The sequence below is a fragment of the Phyllobates terribilis genome, unplaced genomic scaffold, assembly GCF_046119375.1.
Source record: "Phyllobates terribilis strain yellow unplaced genomic scaffold, ASM4611937v1 Scaffold_5__5_contigs__length_657084704, whole genome shotgun sequence".
In the NCBI taxonomy this organism is placed as follows: Eukaryota; Metazoa; Chordata; class Amphibia; order Anura; family Dendrobatidae; genus Phyllobates; species Phyllobates terribilis.
The window spans coordinates 512,684,296-512,711,048 of record NW_027362765.1 but is presented as its reverse complement, the minus strand read 5'-3'; the positions used below and the strand labels follow the sequence as shown (position 1 = coordinate 512,711,048).

General features: G+C 40.7%; 1 protein-coding gene across 1 annotated transcript in view; it reads left to right on the top strand.

The window, feature by feature from the left end:
- The first annotated feature begins 480 nt into the window (after nt 1-480).
- The window catches only part of LOC141270802 (uncharacterized), a 56,423-nt gene continuing 30,150 nt past the window's right edge, over nt 481-26,753 (top strand). Inside the window, exons 1-2 of the mRNA XM_073680911.1 lie at nt 481-857; nt 19,334-19,430. The gene's annotated coding sequence lies outside the window, so the exon portion shown is untranslated. The remainder of the gene's footprint in view (nt 858-19,333; nt 19,431-26,753) is intronic.

Here is a 26,753-nt window from a genome sequence, read left to right as displayed (position 1 = left end):
TGAGGGACAGACAGTATGACAAGATGATAAAAAGAGGGGAATTGTTAAAATAATGGTTCAGCTTCAAATCATTGCCTTTAAGAAGACTTGTTTTTCAGTCAGATAATCCTTATTTAGCAATACTTTTGTTTGTTCTGTTTTCTTGTAGTGTTCTCATGACCTTTATAAGAATTGGCTCATTGGTTTATAATTATCATACTTGTCCTATGTCTGTACACAAAATAAAGTCCCAATATATCACCACCAGGAAACTCCCTAAGTTCACCATGACCTGGACTGTATTCAGTATTATCAGTGAGAAAGGATGTTGGGAGTATCATACATCATGAATATCCTGCAGATGTATTGACAAGCACCTGTTATTTAATTATTTTACGCCAAGGATAACATATTATTTACATAATCTCATAGCATGTATCAAAGCACAACCCACGTTGATTGGGGTATATAATTACATTACATCTTAAAATAAACAGAATCATTCTCTTGAGACAGTCTATAGTGAGTGTCTTATTTGAAGCGTCATACCTATAGGAAATCCTTATTTCTAATTCGTCTACCTGAGAAGAAGCGAGATCCCCTCCCGTCTTTAACACCTTGGGAGGAGGACTGGACAGGATATACAGCAGCAATAAGAAACTGCAACTACAGGAGCTGTGCCAGCTTTAACGGATTGAATACCAAGCGACCGACACTCATCGGATTTAATTCAGGAACCACAGGATGCAGAGGACGGTATGTGTGGATGCAATGAATACCAGTCTGTTCGTGTCAATTGCGCGTGGAGTTTATTTGCAAGGAGGACATGGAATATACTCTGAGGAAACTGGATGATGCAAAGTTTTGTTCTCATGAAGGTGAGACCTCTTACATTCGTGTCTGTGCTTAAAGACATGCTGATGGACTGTCTCCAATAAGTGGAGAAGGATGATTGGGATCCTATCATGTCTGGCTAATTAAGATTGGGGGAGCAATGTGACTACACAGCGTAAAATCTTAATTATGCCAGACATACTTTCTGATGGCAAAAGCAGTATACCTTTATTTTTATGTTGACTTTTTAACCTGTGTTCTTCTTTAGTTGATTAACACAGACCAGTATTTGTATAACGCTGAATGTTGAATTCTATTCGTTTGGAAACAATCATATTTACTATGCTAATGACAAATTGTACTAAAAGTCAGCTAGATGTTTATTTACCATAGCCCCTGTGATACCAACTATGTAAATTAATTACCTGTGACTGATGACCTTACACAGATGTAAATATAAACAGGGATGTCTATAGTGCTGCAGGCAGAATCAAGGAGCATCAAAAAGACTTTACAAGGAGAATGAGAGACATCCTTTAGGAAAGTAGATGTTTAGCATGGCATCCAAAGAGACACAGATTTGGATTTTACATGATTCTAGCCTAAGGGTATCGGCCCTGACTGGAAAGATTCGGATCTGCTCCATTGACCATCAGAGAGACATGGATATATTTTGGGGAGACCAGTGTGGGACAAGGAAGTCACCTGGCCCCATGGATATGTTGTTTGGGGTTTCCAGGAGGGACCCACCAGTTGCCTGCAACCCATGGAGACATTCGGAGAAGCCAGATTGTGACCCGCCGGTCATCTGGCCCCATGGAAACTTTCGGAGAGGTCAGGGTGGGAACCTTGAGTCTCCTGGCCTTGTACCTCGATGGACTGCTAGATTCCTAAACTTGCCACTACCTTGTCTCTGTGGGGGCTTGCCAGAAGCTGGGGGCCACTGGTTGAGGTAGTTGGCCCTGGAAGTCTCCAAATTCGCAGATGTTCTATCCCAGGTGGGCGGAGAAGGAAGGTAAGACTGTGTAATGTTGTACCATCTTGGGTATTTGCTGGGACTGTTCTTTGTGTTTATTGTCCAGTTTGTGGTTCAATAAAGTATTGCCACAGTGTGTTATCCTCACTCTGCCTTGTCTGAGTAGCATTACGCCCACGGAAGACCCCGGGTATTCACAAGTATAATGCACCCCCATAGTCCATACAGTATAATACATCACCACCTACTGTGTGGTACTGTGTGCCCTATAATTTTCTCTCCTACTAAAGCCCTACATTCCCCTTTCATTGCATTCGTAAAGTATGAAGGCCCCACTGTACCCCACTCCTCAACTGCCCTGGAAAAGTATTGTGACCCCAACACTTTATAATCCCACAACTGTGACACCCACACAGCCCTCCATGCAGTATAATGGGAATACATGCAATATATTGGTCCCACATCTTTCCACACTGTGCCCCCACACAGCATGATGGACCCTACACAAACCTTCACACTGTAAAATTGCTTGCATATAGTTTAAAGGCCTCCATGTAGTCCTCCAGGTTTCTCAGGATGAGAGGTGTGGAACAAACTAACTAGCCTAGGGGCATTCACCTCTTATGCCGAAACCCACATCCTTTCCCTCCAGTGCACCAAGTACTGTAGGGAACGACGCTGGAGACGAGAATCCACAGCACTCGAAATTTGAAACTTCAAATTACCATCAACCATGATTGGGGCGGCGGCAGGGGAGAGGACTCAAGAGGTTCTTCATATTTCTTGAGTAGAGACCTGTAAAACACATTGTGGGTCTTAAGGGCCTGAGGTAGCTCAAGACGAAACGCTGCTGAATTAATGACGTTGGTTAATTTATAGGGACCAATAAATCTTGGCCCCAGCTTCCAGAAAGGAACCTTCAACTTGATATTCCTGGTAGACAACCACACAAAGTCATGCCTGTGTCTATAGAAGGATGGAAGACTGCAGAGAGAACAGTAATCCTCATGTGCGAGATTTCCTCTCGAACAGCCGACGTCACAGGTACTGAGTGACTCTGATGGGAAGTGAGAAACATGGACATAAAGTGCGGAGGCAGAGTTTTCTTCCAGGCAGCATCCTCCCCATAGCCTGGAAGAACTCATTTATATATAGTAATAAAAGATGATTTATCAACAGCAAGGCATCTGATATGAGACATACAGGTATCACTCTCCTCAGCAGTCTATAATCTGTATGCCCATATTAATAGTTTAGAAAGGTCAAATATGGAACAGATTCCCTTTAAAGGGGTATTCCCATCGCCAAGATCCTATCCCAATATGTAGTATTTGTAATAATTATAGTATGAGCAAATACCTCTAATTAGAAATGTAGTATAGTTTTTCTGATTTGCTATGTCCTTTCTTCAAGTGTAGGCATTGCAGGACCTTAGGTATTAATGGCTATGACCACTGACATAGTGACAGCTTGCCGCTAGCGGTCATAACCGTGGATACCTAAGGTCCTGCAATGCCCTGCACATGAGGAAAGATTGGGATAGGGTCTTGGAAATGGGAATACCCTTTTCAGCTTACTTAAATATCATTGTTCTCGGCAGCAGATCATCCAGTGTAAACGAGCTGCCAAGTACATTTTTATTCTATGTGCACAGAGATATCATATTAAGGATGGCTTTCTGCGCATGAAGGTGCAGTTGGTCAGTCTGAACAGATTAATAAATGACTGCCAATCGGCTTCATAAAACCGGTCAGTGGTCATTTAAGTGCTGCGATTGACCAGTGTAAATGCCTCCTTAGATCCCGGTACATCATAGGTGAAATCTCCTCTGATTGTCATTCTTCTCCTCTTCTTCTTCATCTGGCCACGTCGCTATAGCTCGTCTCCGCGGACGTCCCTCTTCTACAGAATTTGGCAGCACATCCTGACACAGAGCCCTTAAAAATAAAAAGTGTCATTATAATGCCAACAAAATAAAAATAGCTGCCCATGCTGTGCCCTAAATAAATAATTGCTCCTCACTGTGCTTTCTGCCCCAAAAAGTGACACCCGCACTGTCCCTCTTATGATACATGACCTCCTCTCCTATAAAATATTGCCTCCCCACCGTTCCCCCTTATATATTATGCCACCCCATCCCTTCCCCATGAACTATGCCTGCCACACTGGCTTTCTTTATGAACAAAACAGTCAAACCACCCCCCCTTAACAATTATGGTCTATACACTGTCCACCCTCCACACTGTACCTGCGTTATAAACTGCAGTATCCCTCCCCACACTATATTCCCTCCATACTGTGCCCATAAATACCTCTCCCCCTCACTGTCTACAGTAAAAATTCCATGTATCTTCAATTCCACTAAGGAGTGCTTACCTTCCCCTTACCTTCCCCTCCTTTGTGGCGCTCTATCACGTACAGTCCGCACCCCATGTACCGCACCAGGGCTGTGGAGTCGGTGTCCATTTTGGTGGAGTCAAACTTGGAGTCGGTATAAAATAGTCTGACTCCATCTCCTAAAATGTACATTAAATTGGGCACAGTAGTTTAATGCAGTTTGTGGGGAATATTTTTTTCATAAGAATTTGGGAAAGTTATGAAATGTCCTATAAATGTCTGTCCTATTCCTGATCTAAGGGTCTAGACTTTTAGCTGAGATGAATCTGTGCTACAGTAAATTTATCACTTAAACATGAGCCATGTATGAGGGACTCAGAGTCAGAGTTGGTGTCAGGGAAATTGAGGAGTCGGAGTCGGAGGTTTGGCTTACCGACTCCACAGCCCTGATGACGCCTCTCCTGAATATATGTTGTATAACTATCTAAAGAAGCTGTCTAAAGTTCTTAAATGGTTAAAGTTGCAAATTGTTTGTAACAACAAGCTACTTTGCAATGTAACTCTTTTTAAATGTCCTTTAAATTCTCAAATATGGAAGGATTTTTACTTTTACAGATTACAGCTCGTTGCCTCGGTTACCTGCCACCCGAGTAACAGTCAAACAGACCGAGATCAGAACACAGTGCACGGACTGGCCAGCGGACGCCCGAGCCAAGCGTGACAGCTTCATGTGTTTCTAAGGAGCTGTCATGTTCGGGTCGGAGAGTCTCCTGCCAGTCTGTGCTCTGCTTTCCAATCTCTGTTCGATTTATATTTCCGTCTACCTGCGCCCTAAGAATTACTTAGGTAAGGAGTGTGAGGCCACAAGCAGGCTCTATGCTATAAAGCTGTAGGATCTGGGCCCTGTGCTACTCCCAAGAAAAAGCTATGAGATTTCAGTAATCGCATGCAGACACTTGCTTTTCTTCCTGATTGAATTGGAAAACTGCTGCTTCTTTTGAAATCTGCAGCATGTCAATTCTTTCAGCATTTTTGCTGCGTTTTTTCATCACAGAAAGCAATGAGTAAATGCAAAAATGCTGGAAAAAAACACAACCCTGCGTGTTTCTTGCACTTTTGCTACCTTTTTGGTGAAAAAAATAACTTTATTGAACATGTCCTGTAGACAAGTGATATACAGGTGCATCTCACTAAATTAGAATATCATTAAAAAGTTAATTTATTTTAGTTCTTCAATACAAAAAGTTAAACTCATATATTATATAGAGGCATTACAAACAGTGATCTATAAGTGTTTATTTCTGTTAATGTTGATGATTATGGCTTAGACAATGAAAACACAAAAGTCATTATCTCAGTAAATTAGAATAGAATACTTTATAACACCAGCTTGAAAAATTATTTTAAAATCCAAAATGTTGTCATACTGAAACATATACTCAGTAAATGCACTCAATACTTGGTCGGGGCTCCTTTTGCATCAATTACTGCATCAATGTGACGTGGCATGGAGGCGATCAGCCTGTGGCACTGCTGAGGTGTTATGGAAGCCCAGGTTGCTTTGATAGCAATCAAGCATTGTTGGGTCTGGCATCTCATCTTCGTCTTGACAATAGAGCATGTCAGCGTTTTTTCACCCATATGAATTAATGGGTGGTGAAAAAAACACCGAAAAAATGCACCAAAAATTGCATCAGCATTTTTTCAGCATTTTTCATGGCAACATAGAATGATTTTTTTTACAGAACTTTATGTACATGCATAAATAGTGACAGGACAGTGAAAAAAACATTGCAAAAAACACAGCAAAACCTGCGTTTTTGACGCAGCTGATTTCCTGCCAGAGATTAGATTTTCCTGCAGATTTGTGACGCTGAAAAACCCAACAAAAGCTATAAGCTGGGTCTCACAGGCACAGTCAATGAGACACTGACAGTGTCATACACTGCAGTGCATGAGTACTGCAGTGTATGCAACCAGTGATCAAACTAAAATTATACACGTCCCACAGTGGGACTTGGAGACAAAAAGTAAAATAAAGTATGTAAAAAAAACAAACGCTAGAGTGCACACAAATCACAAAAATGTGTTTCGCCACTCAAAACGCAGTGTTTGCGATAAAACAAAAATAAACAAAAAAACACACATAATTGGTATTGCTGCATCTGGAATGGCCCGCTCTATAAAACTGGCATGTTATTTATTCCATATGGTGAACACCGTAAAAAATAATAATTAAAAACATGCCAAAAATGTCGCTTTTTCATCATACCGACAAAAAAGTGAATAAAAAGCGATCAAAAAGTGATATGTAAAAAAAAAAAATGTATAAATGAAAACGCCAAACCATCCGGCAAAAAATAAGCTATAATATGGCTCATTCGGGAAAAAAATAAAAAAAGTTACAGCTCTCAGAATATAGCGATGCAAAAACAAATTCATTTTTGTAAAATAATGTTTCTAGTGTGTAAAAAAATAGCAAATCGTAAAAAAAACAATATAAATCGGTTATAGCTGAAATTGCATTGATTCAAAGAATAAATCTGCCTTATCACAGCGAATGGCGCAAAAATAAAAATAACTATTTTAGAACTGCTGTCTATTTCTTCATTCTGCTTCCCAAAAATCAGAATAAGGCTCGGCTTACATTTGTTCTGCGCTCTCAGCTGAGCACTGACATTGGAGTTTCCTTGTAAATTCCCCAAAACTGCGATTCAGACAAAACACCAGATGAAGCCACTCACTTATGAAGTAGATGGAGACACTTTGGACTGGTCTCTGTTTCGGCGAGGTCCCATCATTTTAGGCATCTATTTAGCGCACAAGTGTGGGCAACCACAGATCTGTGCATGCCTAAAAAGATGGATACCACTGGAGCCAACGCCAAATGGACTCCAAACTGTCTCCTTCTGCCTCTTTATGGTGGGTGGTTCCGTTGGGGGTTTCATCTGAATTGCATTTTTGTGGGATTTAAATGGAAACCCGACGCAAGTGCTCAGTGTAGAACACAAGAATGTGATCCCAGCCTTATCCTGGAAGCGATAGAAAAATATAATGTACCCCAAAATGTTACCAATAAAAACGCTAAATTATCCCGCATAAAACCAGCACCCACTCAGGACTGTCATCTGTCACTGGAACTATAGGGGGTTCCCACGTTACTGATTAAACAAAGGCTCTGAAAAAGCGATTGCTCCCATCCCCTCAAATAAAATCCAGTGAATTCTGCACTCCCAAATCCAAGTGCCTCCTCCTGAGCCCTACTGTGCCAAAACAGCAGTAAACGTCTATATGTTTGACATTACTTTAGTAGAGAGTGCTCACTTAAGCTGGGCACAATGTATGGGAGCACAGTGTATGGGCACTAAACTGGCATATTTGCAATTCTCCAGAAAAGAGCCTGGCGTGGATGTTACAAAATAATTACTGCAGCCATAGATTAATTAATTGAGAGGTATAATTTCTACAATGGGGTCACTTTTGTGGTTTTTCTGCTGTTCTGGCACCTTTGGGACTCTGCAAATGTCGCCCGCAAACTATTCTACCAAAATCTGTGTGCCAAAAGTCAAATAGCGCTCCTTCCTGCTCACTCCTGACGTGTGGCCTAACATTAATTTCTGATGACATATGGGGCATCACCGCATTCGGGAGAAATTGCACAATAAATTATGGGGTCCAGTTTCACCTATTAACCCTTATATACCTTAAAATTTGCAACAAATACAAAAACTACTTTTTTACCACAAAAATGTCATATTTTCACGTCTCAATGTTATAACTCTGTGAGGCACCTATGAGTTCAACTACTCACTACACTCCTAGATGAATTCCTTGAGGGGACTAGTTTCCAAAATGGGGTCACTTGTGGAGGGGTTTCTGCTGTTTTTGCAAGTTAGAGGCTCTCCAAATGCGACAGGGCATTGATAACCTATTACAGACAAATGGTGCTTTTTCCTTTCCTAGACCTGCCATGTACCCAAACAGAAGTTTTTGACCACATATGGCATTCAGGAGAAATTGCATAACAAATCATGGTGTCTGTTTTCTCCTATTATCCATTGTAAAAATTAAACATTTTCTGGCTAAATGTATGTTTTCATGAAAAAAACATTTTTTGAATATGACGACCTAATGTTATCAAGTTCTGTGTAGTAGCTGTGGGTTCAAAAAACTCACTATAACCTTGGATCAATACCTTGAAGAGTTTAGTTTCCAAAATGTGGTAAATTGGGGTGAGGTGGGGGGTTCCACTGTTTAGGCACATCAGGGGTTCTCCAAATGCGACATGACGCCCGCAGACCATTCCTTCAAAGTCTGCTTTCCAAAACATCACAGCTTCCTTTCCGAGCCCTGCTGTGCAAGCAAACAATAGTTTTCCTATACATATGAAGTATCGGCATACTCAGAAGCAATTTCACAAAAAATTTTGGAGTCCATTTTCTCCTGTTACCTTTGTGAAAATAAAAAATTTAGGGCACATCACTGGCTCTCCAAATGGAACATGGTGTCCTCTCTTGATTCCAGCTATTTTTGCATTCAAAAAGTCAAATGGTGCTCCTTCCCTTCCGAACCCTGCCATGTGCCCAAACAGTAGTTTTACCCCATATATGGGGTATCGGTGTACTCAAGAGAAATTATGCAACAAATGTTGGAGTTTATTTTCTGCTGTTACCCTTGTGAAAATAAAAAAAACTGGGGCTAAAATAATTTTTTTGTGAAAAAAAGTAAAATGTCCCTTTTTTTTCTCTTCCACATTTCTTTCGTTCCCGTGAAGCACCTGAAGGATTAATAAACTTTTTGAATGTGGTTTTGAGGACTTTGAGGGGTGCAGCTTTTTATAATGGTGTTACTTTTCGGTATTTTCTGTCATATAGGCCCCCAAAAGTCACTTCAAATGTGATGTGGTCCCAAAACAAATGGTTTTGTACATTTTGGTGGAAAAATGAGAAATTGCTGGTCAACTTTTAACCCTTACAACTTCTTAAGAAAAAATATTAAGTTTAAAAAATTATGCAGATGTATAGTAGACATGTAGGAAATATTATTTGTTAATTATTTTGTGTGACATAACTTTCTGATTTAAGGGTATAAGAATTAAATGTTTGAAAATTGCGAAATATTCGCCAGATTTCCATTATTTTCACAAATAAACACAAGTCATATCGAATTAATTTTACCACTGTTATGAAGTGCAATATGTTATGAAAAAACATTCTCAGAATCAGTGGGATCCGTTTAAGCGTTCCAGAGTTATTACCTCATAAAGTGACACTTGTCGGAATTGTAAAATTAGGCTTGGTCATTAAGGACATAATTGGCTTGGTCACTAAGTGTTTAAAGGGATTTTCTATTAGTCAAAAAATGCTAAACCTGAAAAGTTTTTGTGTTGAAGCTTATTTCAATACATTTTTGTTTTCTTGTTTTGGTGGGTTTTTTTCAAGTCCTATTATCCTGAGCGCTTGCCATTCATTTGCTTTCAGGTTTATGGTCGTGGTACCAGTTCAGCATCTTTATTCTGCCACTATACCTCCTTGTTATGTAAGGCCAATGACACCTCCTTTTCCATCTATATCCACCCAATACATCCTTTGCTGCACTAATGTATTATATTCCCATTACATCCTCTTGCACCAGGTCTACATTTCCATATGTCATGGGCTTGAGGCTACTGAAATGGTGCACAGTTTGGTGCTACTGTGGGGTTAGTACAGTGACTATAAAATCTGATCATCCTCTACATGATTTGTGATATGCAGAGACTTTAGTGTAGAGAGATTGCACTTGGGGTAAAGAGCAGTAGCTAATGATGTTAGCACTAACCCATGTACAACATGTGATTGATGATCTGGTGCATACTGGGGCAGTGACATTAGTCTGGGAAAACCATATGACAGATGGCCATAATATCATTGTCATGATGGGAAAAATCGACAGCGAGATCATGTGACCCAACTCCCCGCAAAAAAACAAAATACGATTAACTCTTAATTCTTTGCCATTTGTAATATTCACTACGGCAGTCCAAAATTAAAATATTAGTCTCAGCAGAATGAACAGCATACAAAAAAGACACAGACACAAGGAATAGAGATTAATCATTTTTATTCTTATCTATTATCAAATTTATTTTATTTTAATCATCCAGTGCCATTTATAAGATTTACTGCATAAAAAGGATGTGAACCAGAGGAAGGCAAAACAACCCCAATTACAGGGGAAAAATTCCTTCCTGACCCCAAGTACTGGCGATCGGCTAATCCCTGGTTCACTGCTGCATCAGCACTGGATGGGGCCCTGTCAAACCTTTTACATTAAAAATTTAATACATATCTAATGCATATATTCCTATCTTATCTCTATATCTATTTAGGATTTTTTTACTGAATTTTAAATATACTTATTCATTCTTACATATATTTACCTACATTTTACTTTCTTACCTATATTTACCTATACTTATACTTCATTCCTATACTTACCTACACTTATTCTTTCATACCTATACTTAACCTATCTTTCCTACACTTATCCTTACTTAAACTTATCCTTTCTTTTTATATTTACGTATATTTATACCTGCTTACCAATACTTACCAATACTTTTTCTTTCTTACTTATACTTATTATTTTTTTCTATATTTAGCTATACTTATCCTTTATTACCTATAATTATAAATTTTTTGCTTTTTTATTGAATTTTAAATATAATCCTTTCTTACCTACATTTAACTAAATCTATCCTACTTTACCTATATTTATTCTTTTCTATCTATACTTATCTTTTTTTAAAAAAAAAATTTCTGTATACTTATCCTTACTTACCTATACTTTATTCTTTTTTTCTTATTTTTACTAAATTTTAAATATACTTATCCAATATGTAGAAAATACCTTATTAATTATTTACAACCAAGGTAGATAGAGAAAACACTAAGGGCCAATACACATTTTTAAACCAGAAAAAGTGCACATAGCAGTGAACCCAGTCATAAAAACTCACCAAATATTATTAAACAAATGTAGAAATAATGTAAGCTTCTAAACTATAAAAGAGGCGGGTATATATGATGATAGACTCCCCCACCTGTGTAGATGTACCTAGAAACAGCCTATATAATATATCATGAACAACCCCCCACATACATATGTTGAATGAGAGTCCGAATCCAAACCTATGTATTACCTCAAGGAGCCACAGACCGGGACCACCACCCTGCAAATGTCCCCTGACGCACGTTTCGGTGTTTCTCAAGGGGTACTAAATATTACCACATGCCAGCTATAAACAAGGAACACCGCTAATAGCACACCAATAGTATCGCGTGCGCCTCCTCTACCACCACGCCCATTCAGGAGATTGTATTGTCATAGGTACTACGGGCGTCTACCCATAGTGCTACATGCACTACCGTATATGACGTAAACTGTCTCACCCAAAGTTCCGGCTAGTATGCCCGAGAAGTGTAGTGCGCATGCCTGATATGACGCAGAGCGCGTCACTGTAACCAAGATACATGACGATGTCGGCATCAAAGTCACTCACAGACGAGGACCTCATGATGCCAAAGGCCGGCATGCATATCAGGACCGTGACACCTCTGCGTACAAGCACCGCACACAGAAATCATCAATAGAATCAGGCCAGGGACACACATATATCTCAGGGACAGGGGAAGGAGGAAAAAATTAAAACAATAATAAACATACAGTCTCCATATAATACAACATAATATGTTAATTACAACACATTAAGATAATGTATCAGATAAAACCATAATGTCTGATACCCACAGATCACAACTTGCAAGAAAAGGAAAACGCATAGAAATAATACAAAGCCAATGAACACATACATGCAGCACAATAAAGTACCCACATATAAAGCACATCCCGATATATATTCATATTGCACCTAGAAGGATAATAAAAGAATCAAAAATACCCCAACATGACATAACTGGCAACCAATCACACCATATAAATAGACGGTATCCCATCACAACCATATTATATTATAATTCATGTATAATCCTAGTCAGATTGCCTTATATGTCATATAGGGGGATTCACGATACATTATCCTCAAAAATATATCCATAGGCTGGATCACCTACCCACAAAGAATAACTATTACTACAGCTACAATTACTAAAACATACGAGATTGTCCCGTATAGATCCATCCATGACACAGAATTCTTGAATCGTCAAGGATCAATTGTAGCAGGAGCGATCCAAAGCCGATAGATGTGTATCAGAACAGATGTAGCCCATTTCTTGCAATATTCACCATATGGTGGAAGCAGATATCATCATGGAGACTATGTTCATAAAGGTGTTCCATCCACAGCATTTAAGTGTAGTATAATTAGCATAAGACCTAAAACAATATATGAAAACAAGAAGGAATTAAAATCATATAAAAATATATACCATAAAATGTGTAAACCCAGATGACAAATAGGTAAAACAGCAAGCCACGGATCACAAAAATAGGACAAACTAAGGTTTTTGTTAAGTCCAGAAATATGCAATGTTTTCAGGATCCAAATCCATCAGGATTCCAATTGCTCGAAACATTGTGAAATGGGGCCTCCATGTATCTTCGCCTCAATTGCATCAATGCCTCTAACCCTCAAAAGACTCGCATTGCTTTGATGATAGAGTTTAAAATGGTGCAGGATGGTCTTCAACATGGATGCATCCGTGTGGTCAGCTGCAGCAATTATACCCAAAACATGTTCACAAACTCTTACTTTGAATTGGCGAGTTCAAAGTAAGAGTTTGTGAGCATGTTTTGGGTATAATGGCCGCACACGGACGCATCCATGTTGAAGACCATCCCGCACCATTTTAAACTCTATCATCAAAGCAATGCAAGGCTTTTGAGGGTTAGAGACATTGAAGCTATTGAGGCAAACATACGTGGAGGTCCCATATTACAACGTTTCGAGCAATTGGAATCCTGATGGATTTGGATCCTGAAAACATTGCATATTTCTGGGCTTAACAAAAACCTTAGTTTGTCCTATTTTTGTGATCCGTGGCTTGCTGTTTTACCTATTTGTCATCTGGGTTTACACATTTTATGGTATATATTTTTATATGATTTTAATTTCTTCTTGTTGTCATATATTGTTTTAGGTCTTATGCTAATTATATTACACTTACCTGCTGTGGATGGAACACCTTTATGAATATAGTCTCCATGATGATATCTGCTTCCACCATATGGTGAATATTGCAGGAAATGGGCTACATCTGTTCTGATACACATCTATCGGCTTTGGATCTCTCCTGCTACAATTGATCCTTGACTATTCAAGAATTCTGTGTCGTGGATGGATCTATAAGGGACAATCTCCTATGTTAAAGTAATTGTAGCTGTATTAATAGTTATTCTTTGTGGGTAGGTGATCCAGCCTATGGATATATTTTTGAGGGTAATGTATCGTGAATCCATATGACACATGTGGCAATGTGATTAGGATTATACATGAATTATAATATAATATGGTTACGATGGGATAACGTCTATTTATATGGTGTGATTGGTTGCCAGTTATGTCATGTTGGGGTATTTTTAATTTTTTTATTATCCTTCTAGGTGCAATATGAATATATATCGGGATGTGCTTTATATATGGGTACTTTATTGTGCTTCATGTATGTGTTTTCATTTTCTTGCAAGTTGTGATCTGTGGGTATCAAACATTATGTTTTTATGTGAAAAATTGTCTTAATGTGTTGTAATTAACATATTATGTTGTATTATGTGGAGACTGTATGTTTTTTATTGTTTTGATTTTTTTCCTCCTCCCCCTGTCCCTGAGATATATATCTGTGTCCCTGGCCTGATCCCATTGATGATTTTTGTGCGTGATGCCCGTACGCAGAGGTGTCAGGGTCCCAAAATGCATGCCGGCCTTTGGCATCATGAGGTCCACGCCATCATGTATCTTCGTTACAGTGACGCGCTCTGCGTCATATCAGGCATGAACACTACACTTTTCGAGCATACTAGCCAAAACTTTGGGTGAGGTGGTTTACGTCATATTTGGTACTGCGTGGAGCACTATGGGCAGACGCCCATAGTACCCATGACAATACAATCTCCAGAATGGGCGTGGTGGAGGAGGGAGGCGCACGCGATGCTATTGGCTTGCTATTAGCGGTGCTTCCCTATTTATAGCTAACATGTAGTAGTATTTAGTATCCCTTGAGAAAGGCTCCACACCGAAACATGCATCGGGGGACGTGTGCAGCGCTTTGGTCCCGGCCTGTGGCTCCTTGAGGTAATACATGGGTTTGGATTCTGACATATGTATGTGGGGCGTTGTTCATTATATACCCGCCTGTGCCTTTTTCATTATATAGGCTGTGTCTAGGTACATCTACTCAGGTGGGGGAGTCTATCATCATATATACCCGCCCCTTACTTTTATAGTAAAGGAGCTTGCATTATTTCTACATTTGTTTGATAATATTTGGTGAGTCTTTACGACTGGGTTCACTGCTATGTGCACTTTTTCTGGTTTTAATGTGTATTGGCCCTTAGTGTTTTCTGTATTTACCTTGGTTGTATATAATCAATAGAGGAAAATGTAGCACTCACCAACTTCCTTTAAAAACAGTCTTTTAATGCAAATAGCGGCACATGGGAGCTTCGTGCAGTGGGTGCGGGGGATCAGAGGACGACGGCCGTTTCGCTTCTTAGCCGACATTTCCTCGGGTTCAGAGTGAGGGATGATGTATAACTGCTTCCTTTTTAGGGCTGTGCAAGAGTACACTTCAATACATATACATTGTAAAAAAGATAAGTTAAAATTCAGTTATAAAGATTAAATCACAGAAACACTGAGAGAATAGACCTAATGGGCCCTGTGCTGATGCATTTATGATCCACTTAGCCTCTCTCCTTAATAGATATTTGTTATGGTCCCCATCTTGCGGTGGATGTCTTACTTGTTCAAGACCTGCGAATCACAATATTTTGGGATCTGCTCTATGACATTCCTGTATATGTTTGATCAAAGTAAGGGAGCCTTTATTAGTATATATACAGTAAAGTGAAAATGTTCACGGATGCAGATAAACAAGCGTCGAATGGTTTTATCAATATAATAATGACAGGGACAGAAAATTACATAAATCACATTACTTTGCCAAATGTGGCAAAGAACAATGGCCACATTTAACATTGCCTCTTAAATTGTGCCTATCTAACCAGTTGCTATTATTTGCGGACATCCTATCTCTAACTAAAATGTCACCCAAATTATGACATCTCCTATAGTCATTTTTTTATTGCTATCCCCTTTAAATCCTTATCAGTTTCTATTATATGCCAATTCCTTTTGATTGCGGTGTGTATAATGTCATCCATAGAAGCGGGTTTAAATGTGAATACAAATCTGCGATTCTCTGTGTTAGGAGTTTTGAATTTGGGTTTTTTCCCTTGGAGTAATTCCTGTTCAGTGATGACATTCACTTTGTTAAGAGCTGAATTTACAGCTACAGAAGGATACTCTCTTCTTATAAATCGGTGTGTGAGCTCTTTAGCTTGTTTTTTAAAATTCCTTTGGTCATTATTTATCTTCCGCAGACGTAAATATTGGCTATATGGTAACCCTAATTTGGTGTGCTGTGGATGTATACTGTATGGTGTAACAGGGTATTTGTAGGTTTTTTATATGCATGTGCAGATTTTTTTTACTTGTAATTTTACGTTGAGGAATTCCAAAGAATCCCCGCCATACATTGATGACGTTTTCAGAATTAGTGTCATTTAAGTAATCAACACAAGATAAAAAATCTTCTTTTTTACCAGCCAATACTATTAAAATATCATCCACATATCTTAAATACGTTTTTATGTATTACAATCGAGTTTACGATTGTGGTTATTTATTTGCTCTCATAATGGGCTAAAAATAAATTTGCAAAAATGTATGTTGTAGGCGTGCCCATCGCTGTACCTGTTTTTTGAACATACCATTTTTCCATCAACTTAAATGCATGACGTCAAGAGTTTCTGATATAAAATTAATATAGGTTTGGTTCGTATTGGTATTTTGAAGAATATTTTGAATTTCCTCTATAATTTTTGTGGGATTCTTGTATGCAAACTTTCAACATCGATAGAGGTGAGGGTGAAGTCCTCTTGCCATTCAATATCATTAATGGCTCTCAAGAATTCCACTGTTCCCCAGGCTACCCATAGTGTTTGGGGTAGGGTTGATCACAGAACCCCTCTTCAAATATTTGGATTGGCTCTTAAAACCTCTCTTTACCAAATATACCATCGTATATAAAGGATACAGGGTAGGTCTTAAGAGCCATTAATGATGCTGAATGGCAGGAGGACTTCACCCTCAACTCTATCGATGTTAAAAATTTGTATACAAATATCCTCCAAAAATTGGGTATAGAGGTAATTCAAAATATTCTTAAAAATATGAATAAGAGCCAAACCTTTATTTATTTTATATCAGAAGCTCTTGACCTCATGCTTTCACACAATGCATTTAAGTTTATGGAAAAATGGTATGTTCAAAAACCAGGTACAGCGATGGGCACGCCTTCAGCATGCATTTTTGCAAATTTATTTTTAGCCCATTATGAGAGCAAATACATAAGCACAATCGAAACCCCTATTTGAAATACATAAAAGCAATTTAAGATATGTGGATGACATTTTTAATAGTATTGGCAGGTACAAAAGAGGATTTTTAGGTTTGTGGATTACTTAAATTACATTAATTCTGAGAATATGCGTTTTACATCAATGTATGGTGGGGATTCTTTGGAATTCCTTGACGTAAAATTACAAGTAGAAAATGGGCAAATCTGCACAGGGGCATATAAAAAACCTACAAGTACCCTGTTACACTATAACAGTGCACATCAGTAGCACATCAAATTAGGGTTACCATATAGCCAATATTTGCAGAAGATAAATAATGACAAAGGGAATTTTTAAAAACAAGCTAAAGAGCTCACACACCGATTTATAAGAAGAGGATATCCTTCTGTAGCTCTGAATCTGCTCTTCACAAAGTGAATGTCATCACTGAACAGGAATTACTCCAAGGGAAAAAACAAATTCAAAACACCTAACACAGATAATCGCAGATTTATATTCCCATTTAAACAGGGTTTTATGGATGACATTATACACACCGCAATCAAAAGGAATTGGCATATAATAGAGGAGGATAAGGATTAAAAGGAGACGGCAATAAGAAAACCACTATTCTCCTATAGGAGATGTCATAATTTGGGTGATATTTTAGTTAGACATAGGATGTCCGCAAATAATAACAACTGGCTGGATAGGCAAAATTTAAGAGGCAAAGTTAAATGTGGCCATTGTTCTTTTTGTCAATATCATGTAACTGAAAATCCGCTGAGAATAGGACCTATTACCCATAAAGCCATAAAGTATCTGATTTTATTTCCTGTACAACAAACAATGTAATTTATGTAATTTTCTGTCCCTGTCATTTTTATAATAATGGTAAAACCATTCGACTCTTGCTTATCTGCATCCGTGAACATTTTCGTTCTATATATACTAATAAAGACTCTCCTAATTTGATCAAACATATATAAAGGAATGCCATGGAGCAGATCCCAAAATATTGCGATTCGCAGGTCTTGAACAAGTAAGATATTCACCGCAAGGTGGGAACCATAACAAATATCTATTAAGGAGAGAGGCTAAATGGATCATAAATGCATCAGCCCAGGGCCTATTAGGTCTAAACGATAGAATAGATCTATCAGTGTTTCTGTGATTTAAATTTTAGAACTGAATTTTAATGTATTTTTTTACATTGTGTATGTATTGACATGTACTGTTGCACAGCCCTAAAAAGGAAGAAGTTACACAACATCCCTCACTCTGGACCCGTGGAAGTGTCAGCTAAGACACGAAACGGCCGTCGTCCTCTGATCCCCCGCACCCACTGCACGCCGCTCCTATGTCCTGCTATTTGCATTAAAAGGCTGTTCTTAAGGAAGTTGGTGAGCGCTATATTTTCTTCTTTTCTGCATATTGGATACTCAATTACTTTATAAAGCACTGCACCGCCTGAATCCTATTGCTTAATGGTTAGGTGCTGAAGACCACTTCTTATTTGATTAATTAAACTTATCCTTTCCTACCTATGTATATCCTTTTCTATCTATTTTTATCCTTTTTTAATTAATTTATCCTTTTTTTACCTATGCTTATACTAGCTTACCTATACTTATACTTTTTTTCTTATTTTTAAATTTTTTTTGAATAATATACTTATAATTTCTTACCTATATTTAACCTATACTTAGCCTTATCTCAACAGATTGTTTATGAAGGAGGCAATCCTGGCCCTTGCTGTTCTCATCATCCTTCTTGATGGAATGTAGGGCCAGGCGCAGCAGGTTGTTTCCTCCCCCTCCTCCTCCTCCTCTGTAATTGTGCTGCTTTCTCCTGAGACAGGTTCTTCCTCTACTGTCGTAGTGACGTCTTCTGGTGGAATATGCTCTGTCTCTTGCTCCTATGAACACAATAAAGATAATAAATAACTAATAATAATAAACTAAATGCCTTTTTGGTGTCAAGTATGTCAGAATGGTGAACAAGATACATGAATTTGGTATAAAGTTAAAAATGGGTTTTCTCTTTGTCTTGAACTTTTTTTTGTCACTTTTGGCGCTAAAAGTTGCAAAAATTGCACTCAATACTGGCTTACTTAAAATACAACAATGGTTGGACTGAAGTAAAGTTGTAGTAAATTTTGAAAAGGTTTCAATTGATGAATCAGGATAAAACATCTGGAATTACCAGACTCTCGCCACAAAGCGGAAAACAAAAACAGAGAAGCACATAAAAAATAGACTTCAAAAAAGGCTCAAAGAAAATAACGAATAATATGCAAAATAAAAAAGAAGCTAAACACACAAAAGTAGTCAAAAAACAGGCGCAAAGGCAATGATGAATCAGGGCCTGTGACCTGGAGCCGTTCTGTATGTGTAATAATCCGAGGGGCTAAGAAGTGCATCAGCTGAGAGATGGGGGAGATACTGATATATAACCAGCTGTGTGTAGGTATAAATACTACGTGTAGTGATGGGGATCTGTATATAACTACTATAACCAAATATAAGGGCATTTCCAGTTTTTTTCCTCTACATGATGCTAATGTAAATCATGTCCTTTCAGTTCAGTATGAAGATACACGCTGTATAATCACTTACGTCTTCCTCTGGGATCCTGATGCCTTGATCCAGCTTCATGTAGATAGGCTGCAATACAACAGGTAAGAATTAGTTTGTTTGTATTTTTTTTTGATACTGTAAAGGGCTTGTGTAGCCTTGGTGGAATTTTCATAAAGCATTGTATCCTAACACACTGTCAGGATTCAGCTACGCGTGCCGGATCAAGCAGTTGTCATGTGACCAAAACTATGTGATTTGCATATAATTGGTCATGTCAGTAGAACATTACATACTGTTCGGATTCTGCATTCTGCTGAAAATTACACCTGGGCTTAACAACCCCTTTAATTTCAACCATTTTATTAATTCCTGATATTATTGCATACTAGGAGGTATAGCTTAGAGATGCCTGCAGGGCCATAGGTAAGGAAGCACTTGTGTAGACTATGGTGCCAATGGGGCTCTTACCCCGTCATCGTCGTCATATCCTTCCGCATCCTGATCCTTATAGAAGAAAAGAATAAAATTAGAAATTGTATTGGGTGAATGTTTGGGCGCTCTCAGATCTGCACTATGATATTATTGGTGTTTTTCTCTGTGTATTTGTGATTTTTTTTTATATTCTAGCTTTGATGCAGTTGGTTTATGCTTCATGTACCATAAATTGTAGACACACAAATATATATATATATAATGTTGTGCCCTTTCCATCAATTGCCTAATATGTTGCAATTTAGATTTTTCAGAACATTACTTTTTGTACATAACACAGAGCGGAGTGACCTAAGTGAATAATCTTTGATGCGGGGTCTGGTGCTGAGCCCGCATCTTTTCAGGCATATGATCGCTGATTTGATCATCTGTCAAGTGCTCCTAACAGCCACGGGTGGGATTACGATCAAACCGCGGCTGTTAATATGTTAAATGCCACTGTCAATCGCTGACAGCGGCATTTAACATGCCCGTGCCATAAGCGCCCATCAGCTCCACCCATCAGAGCCTCTGTCATATGACCACGGGGCGCCAATGAGTTGGCATGACACCCGGGGTCTGCAGGAGACCCCTGTGGTTGGTCATTGCCAGTGTGCTATGAGCGCCGCTCAGTGGCCGGCGCTCATAGCAGATGATCATTTTTGCTACACATAGCAGGGCTGCAGCTCTGTTATGTGTAGCACAAGCAATCAGATGATCGCAGCTTCAAGTCTCCTAGGGAGTTTATAAAAGCAAATGAAAAGTAAAAAAAATGGTTTTAGAAATATTAAAAAAGTTTAAAAAAAGATAAAAATTCAAATCACCCCCTTTAGCCCCATTCAATATAATACAATAAAAAAATCAAAAATACACATATTTGGCATAGGCAGATGAAAGATGAATTTGATACATCTTACTCCAGCACTGGATCACGACTGGTGCGTAAACCACTCATTTTGATACATTTTCCCCTGTGTACTTATATCTCTGCTGTACAGTTGGAATACACTTTAATGATATGATTTGCTCATATCACTTACGTGGTGTTCGGTGATCCGTAATCCATAGTGTCTTATCTGTTGCAATGAGGAAATAAAAACATAAATTACTAATAATCTGTTTTCTGGTAACAGATCTAAAAGAACTCGACTCATGTGGTTTCTGTTACAAACATTTTTATTAATAGCCAAATCGGGTCTCATTCTTTATATGTATCTGCCCTCCCACTGCACATTATACATTATCATTAGTGTTGAGCATTCCGATACTGAAATATCGGGTATCGGCCGATATTCACTGTATCGGAATTCCGATACTTAATTCCGATACTTTTATAATATCGAATACCGGAATCGGAAGTTCCCATAATGCCTGCGCTCTGCAGTGTCTCTGAAGGATGACAAGCTGGATGGCAGCGCTCAGCTGCGATCCAGCTTGTCATCAGAATGCCATCCCAGCGTGGGAGAATTCTCCTGATTGTTTAAAAGCCGGCGCGCGGTAAAAAGCCGCCGGCTTTTAAACAATCACGCAGCCCCATACTGCTTCCCCGCAGCCTCCCACCCCGATCCTCCGCTCCCCTCGCCACCTCCCATCCCGATCGTAAATTAGGACCAGGCGGGGAGCGCAGCACCAAGGAGCGAAGGACCCGGGCGGGGAAGCCGGCAGTGAAAAGACTTCACCGCCGGCTTTCCCGTTCTGTGCTGCGCTTTCCCGCCGGTTATTTCAAATGAACAGCTGAGGTATCAGGTGATGCCGATCAGCTGTTCATTTGAAGTAGCCGCGGTGCCCTCAGAGGGTTCATGTGAGTTCATGCTTGACTGCATGAACTCACATCAACTTTCCCACGGCCGCACAGGTCAGCCTAACCTCCCGGACCCGTCATGATTAGTGTGTGCGGGGTGTGTGTGTGTGCTGGGTGTGTGTGCGGGTGTGTGTGCGGGGTGTGTGTGTGCGGGTGTGTGTGTGCGGGTGTGTGTGCGGGTGTGTGTGCGGGCAGACATAGGCCGATGTGACACTACTACTCCCATCGGCCTATGTCTGTCCCCCGTCCACTCCTGCCAGCAGGATCAGCTCGATGGGAGCAGTAGTTCCCATCAGCCTGATCCTGCTATATAAATTGCCCTACTGTGTCCCCAATAAATGTTAGATACATGTCATTGGTGGCCAGTGGTTACCTACAATAAATTAGTTCATACATTACCTGTCCCCGCCGATCGTCACCTAAAATAAAGTAAAAAATAAAAAACTACACCTATACTCACCAAGACACCTAATTCCCCTAAGCCATCGATCTCCTGTAATAAAATATAAAATAATAAACCACAACCTTATCCTTACCCCTCCGTAGTAGTCCACGAGTGTCCCACGAAGATCTCCAGTTCAGAGCAGCCACATAGAATGTGACCGCTCTGAACCGCTGCCGCCGCTAGAATGACGGGGCCGTAAGGGTTCACCGGAGTTCAGGCAGCGCTGCTCCGGTTAGCTCCTTTACGGCACTGCTGTATCGTGAGAAATTCCCACGGTACAGCACTGCCGTAAAGGAGGTCTCCGGAGCTGCGCTGCCTGAATGCACTCCGGTGACCTCAGTCAGTGGCTCCCGCTGCCGGGAGCGGACGTGTTCCCGGCAGCGTGAGCTTACAGCAGCCATGCACAGCTGTCACCATCTCCAGATGTGACAGCTGTGCATGGGAGATCAGCGCAGGAACGTGGACAGGTAACTATTTTTTTTTTAGTAAACTAAGAATTAAATAAAATGGTGTTTTATTTCAAATAAATTATTTTTTTCTGGGTGTAGTGTGTTTTTTCTTTTTAACACTTTGTAGGTTAGTAATGGGGGTGTCATATAGACGGCCATCATTACTAACCTGGGCTTCATGGCAGCTGGCGCTGACATGAACCCCACCACTATTACCCCCTGCCACCGCACCAGGGCAGCGTGGAAGAGCGAGGCTAAGTGCCAGAATTGGCGCATCCTATGGATGCGCCATTTCTGGGGCGGCTGACGGCTGGTGTTTCTAGCCTGGGAGGGGGCCAATATTCATGGCACCCTTCCTGAGCTATTAATATCAGCCCCCAGCTGTCTGCCTAGCCTTTGCTAGCTATTAAAATAGAGGGGACCCCACGTCATTTTTTTTGGGGGGGTCCCCCATTTTAATAGCTAGTAAAGGCTAGGTATTCAGCTGGGGGCTGATATTAGTAGCCTGGGAAGCTCCGTGGGTTTTACCCCCTTCCCAGGCTTCAAACATCTGCCCCAGCCGTCTGCTTAACCTCCGCTAGAGACTAAAATTATGGGGGATCCCACGCCATTTTTTTTTTAAAATAAATCCTTTATTTTAACACTAAATGACATTTGAGGACTTAATAAAGATGCAGTCCCTAAATTATTATTTATTTTTTAATAAATTTTTCCCAAAACTTTTGACGTGGGCTTCGCCATATTTTTGTATGCCAGCCAGGTACAGCATCCAGCTTCTATGAACGCGCCATTTTCCGGGGCGGCCGCGGACTGCAATTTTCAGCGGGGGGGGGGAGGGCAAAAAGCTTGGGCCTCCCTGCGCTGCAGATTCCATCCCCCAGCTGCCTAGTTGTACCTGGCTGGACACAAAAATAGGGAGAAGCTCCACGTTTTTTTTTTTTTAATTATTTCATGAAATTCATGGAATAATTAAGAAAAAAAGGGCTTCCCTATATTGTTGTGTCCGGCTAGGTACAAATAGGCAGCTGGTGGTTGGGGGCAGCCCGTTCCTGCCTGCTGTACCTGGCTGGACACAAATATAGTGTGAAGCCCCACGTCAATTTTTTTTTAATTATTTCAGGAAATTCATGAAATAATTAAAAAAAAATTATGTGGGGCTTCGCCCTATAATTGTGTCCAGCCAGGTACAGCAGGCAGGAACGGGCTGCCCCCAACCACCAGCTGCCTATTTGTACCTAGCCGGACACAACAATATAGGGAAGCCCTTTTTTTCTTAATTATTCCATGAATTTCATGAAATAATTAAAAAAAAAAATGTGTGGCGCTTCGCCCTATTTTTGTGTCCAGCCAGGTACAACTAGGCAGCTGGGGGCTGGAATCTGCAGCGCAGGGAGACCCAAGCTTTCTGGGTCCCACCCGCTGCAAATTGCAGTCCGCAGCCGCCCCGGAAAATGGCGCGTTCATAGAAGCGCCATCTTCTGGCGCTGTACCCAACTCATCCAGGGCCCTGGTGCGGTGGCTCACTGGGTAATAAAGGGGTTAAGGCCAGCTTGGCATTATCAGCTGGCCCTAAGCCCGAAATTCATGGGGTCACGCCAATATTAGACATGACCGCCATGAATTTCTAGTAAAGTATTTAAAAAAAACACAAACACCCAGAAAAAAGTCCTTTAATTGAAATAAAGACACAATTCTTTATTGTTCTAAATTAAACCATACTTACCATCACACCCATTCCAGCTGAAGCCAACGATCTCCTGCAATAAAAGTAAAATAATAAAGCAACCTCATCCTTACCTTTCCATGGTTCCCAGGACAGCTTCAGCTCTGCTACATCGAGATGACAGGCTGGACCGCAGCAGAACGCTGCCATCCAGCCTGTCATCCCGCGGACACTGAGAAGCGCAGGCATGCTTGCGCTCCTCAGTGTCTTTCTGTGACGTCATCCAGATGAGCCGAGGTCATGTCCAATGAACTCAGCTCACCTCATGCACGTCACTGACAGCGTGGGAAAATTCTCCTGCACTCAGCGCTTCAGCGTGAGAATTCTCCCACGCTGTCAGTGACGTGCATGAGGTGCGCCGAGTTCATGGGACATGACCTCACCTCATGCACGTCACTGACAGCGTGGGAAAATTCTCACGCTGAAGCGCTGAGTGCAGGAGAATTCTCCCACGCTGTCAGTGACGTACATGAGGTGAGCCGAGTTCATTGTCGGCTCATCTGGATGCCGTCACAGCCAGACACTGAGGAGTGGAAGTATGCCTGCGCTTCTCAGTGTCTGCGGGATGACAGGCTGGATGGCAGCGTTCTGCTGCGGTCCAGCCTGTCATCTCGATGTAGCAGAGCTGGAGCCGTCGTGGGAGCCATGGAAAGGTAAGGATGAGGTTGCTTTATTATTTTTCTTTTATTGCAGGAGATCGTTGGCTTCAGCTGGAATGGGCGTGATGGTAAGTATGGTTTAATTTAGAACAATAAAGAATTGTGTGTTTATTTCAATTAAAGGACTTTTTTCTGGGTGTTTGTGTTTTTTTTAAATACTTTACTAGAAATTCATGGTGGTCATGTCTAATATTGGCGTGACCCCATGAATTTCGGGCTTAGGGCCAGCTGATAATGCCAAGCTGGCCTTAACCCCTTTATTACCCAGTGAGCCACCGCACCAGGGCCCTGGATGAGTTGGGTACAGCGCCAGAAGATGGCGCTTCTATGAACGCGCCATTTTCCGGGGCGGCTGCGGACTGCAATTTGCAGCGGGTGGGGCCCAGAAAGCTTGGGCCTCCCTGCGCTGCAGATTCCAGCCCCCAGCTGCCTAGTTGTACCTGGCTGGACACAAAAATAGGGCGAAGCTCCACGTTTTTTTTTTTTTAAATTCATGAAATTCATGGAATAATTCAGAAAAAAAGGGCTTCCCTATATTGTTGTGTCCGGCTAGGTACAAATAGGCTGCTGGTGGTTGGGGGCAGCCCGTTCCTGCCTGCTGTACCTGACTGGACACAAATATAGGGCGAAGCCCCACATCAATTTTTTTAAATTATTTCATGAATTTCCTGAAATGATTTAAAAAAAATTGACGTGGGGCTTCGCACTATATTTGTGTCCAGCCAGGTACAGCAGGCAGGAACGGGCTGCCCCCAACCACCAGCTGCCTATTTGTACCTGGTTGGACACAACAATATAGGGAAGCCCTTTTTTTCTTAATTATTTCATGAATTTCATGAAATAATTAAAAAAAAAAAATACGTGAAGCTTCTCCCTATTTTTGTGTCCAGCCAGGTACAACTAGGCAGCTGGGGGATGGAATCTGCAGCGCAGGGAGGCCCAAGCTTTCTGCCCCCCCCCCTCCCCCCGCTGAAAATTGCAGTGCGCAGCCACCCCGGAAAATGGCGCGTTCATAGAAGCTGGATGCTGTACCTGGCTGGCATACAAAAATATGGCGAAGCCCACGTCAAAAGTTTTGGGAAAAATTAATTAAAAAATAAATAATAATTTAGGGACTGCATCTTTATTAACTCCTCAAATGTCATTTAGTGTTAAAATAAAGGACTTATTTTAAAAAAAATTGACGTGGGGCTTCGCCCTATATTTGTGTCCAGCCAGGTACAGCAGGCAGGAACAGGCTGCCCCCAACCACCAGCTGCCTATTTGTACCTGGCCGGACACAACAATATAGGGAAGCCCTTTTTTAAAAAAATTATTTCATGAAATAATTAAAAAAAAATTGACGTGGGGCTTCGCACTATATTTGTGTCCAGCCAGGTACAGCAGGCAGGAATGGGCTGCCCCCAACCACCAGCTGCCTATTTGTACCTGGTTGGACACAACAATATAGGGAAGCCCTTTTTTTCTTAATTATTCCATGAATTTCATGAAATAATTTTAAAAAAAAATGCGTGGGGCTTCGCCCTATTTTTGTGCCCAGCCAGATACAACTAGGCAGCTGGGGGCTGGAATCCGCAGCGCAGGGAGACCCAAGCTTTCTGGGCCACCCCCGCTGCAAATTGCAGTCCGCAGCCGCCCCAGAAAATGGCGCGTTCATAGAAGCGCCATCTTCTGGCGCTGTACCCAACTCATCCAGGGCCCTGGTGCGGTGGCTCACTGGGTAATAAAGGGGTTAAGGCCAGCTTGGCATTATCAGCTGGCCCTAAGCCCAAAATTCATGGGGTCACGCCAATATTAGACATGACCACCATGAATTTCTAGTAAAGTATTTAAAAAAACACAACACCCAGAAAAAAGTCCTTTAATTGAAATAAAC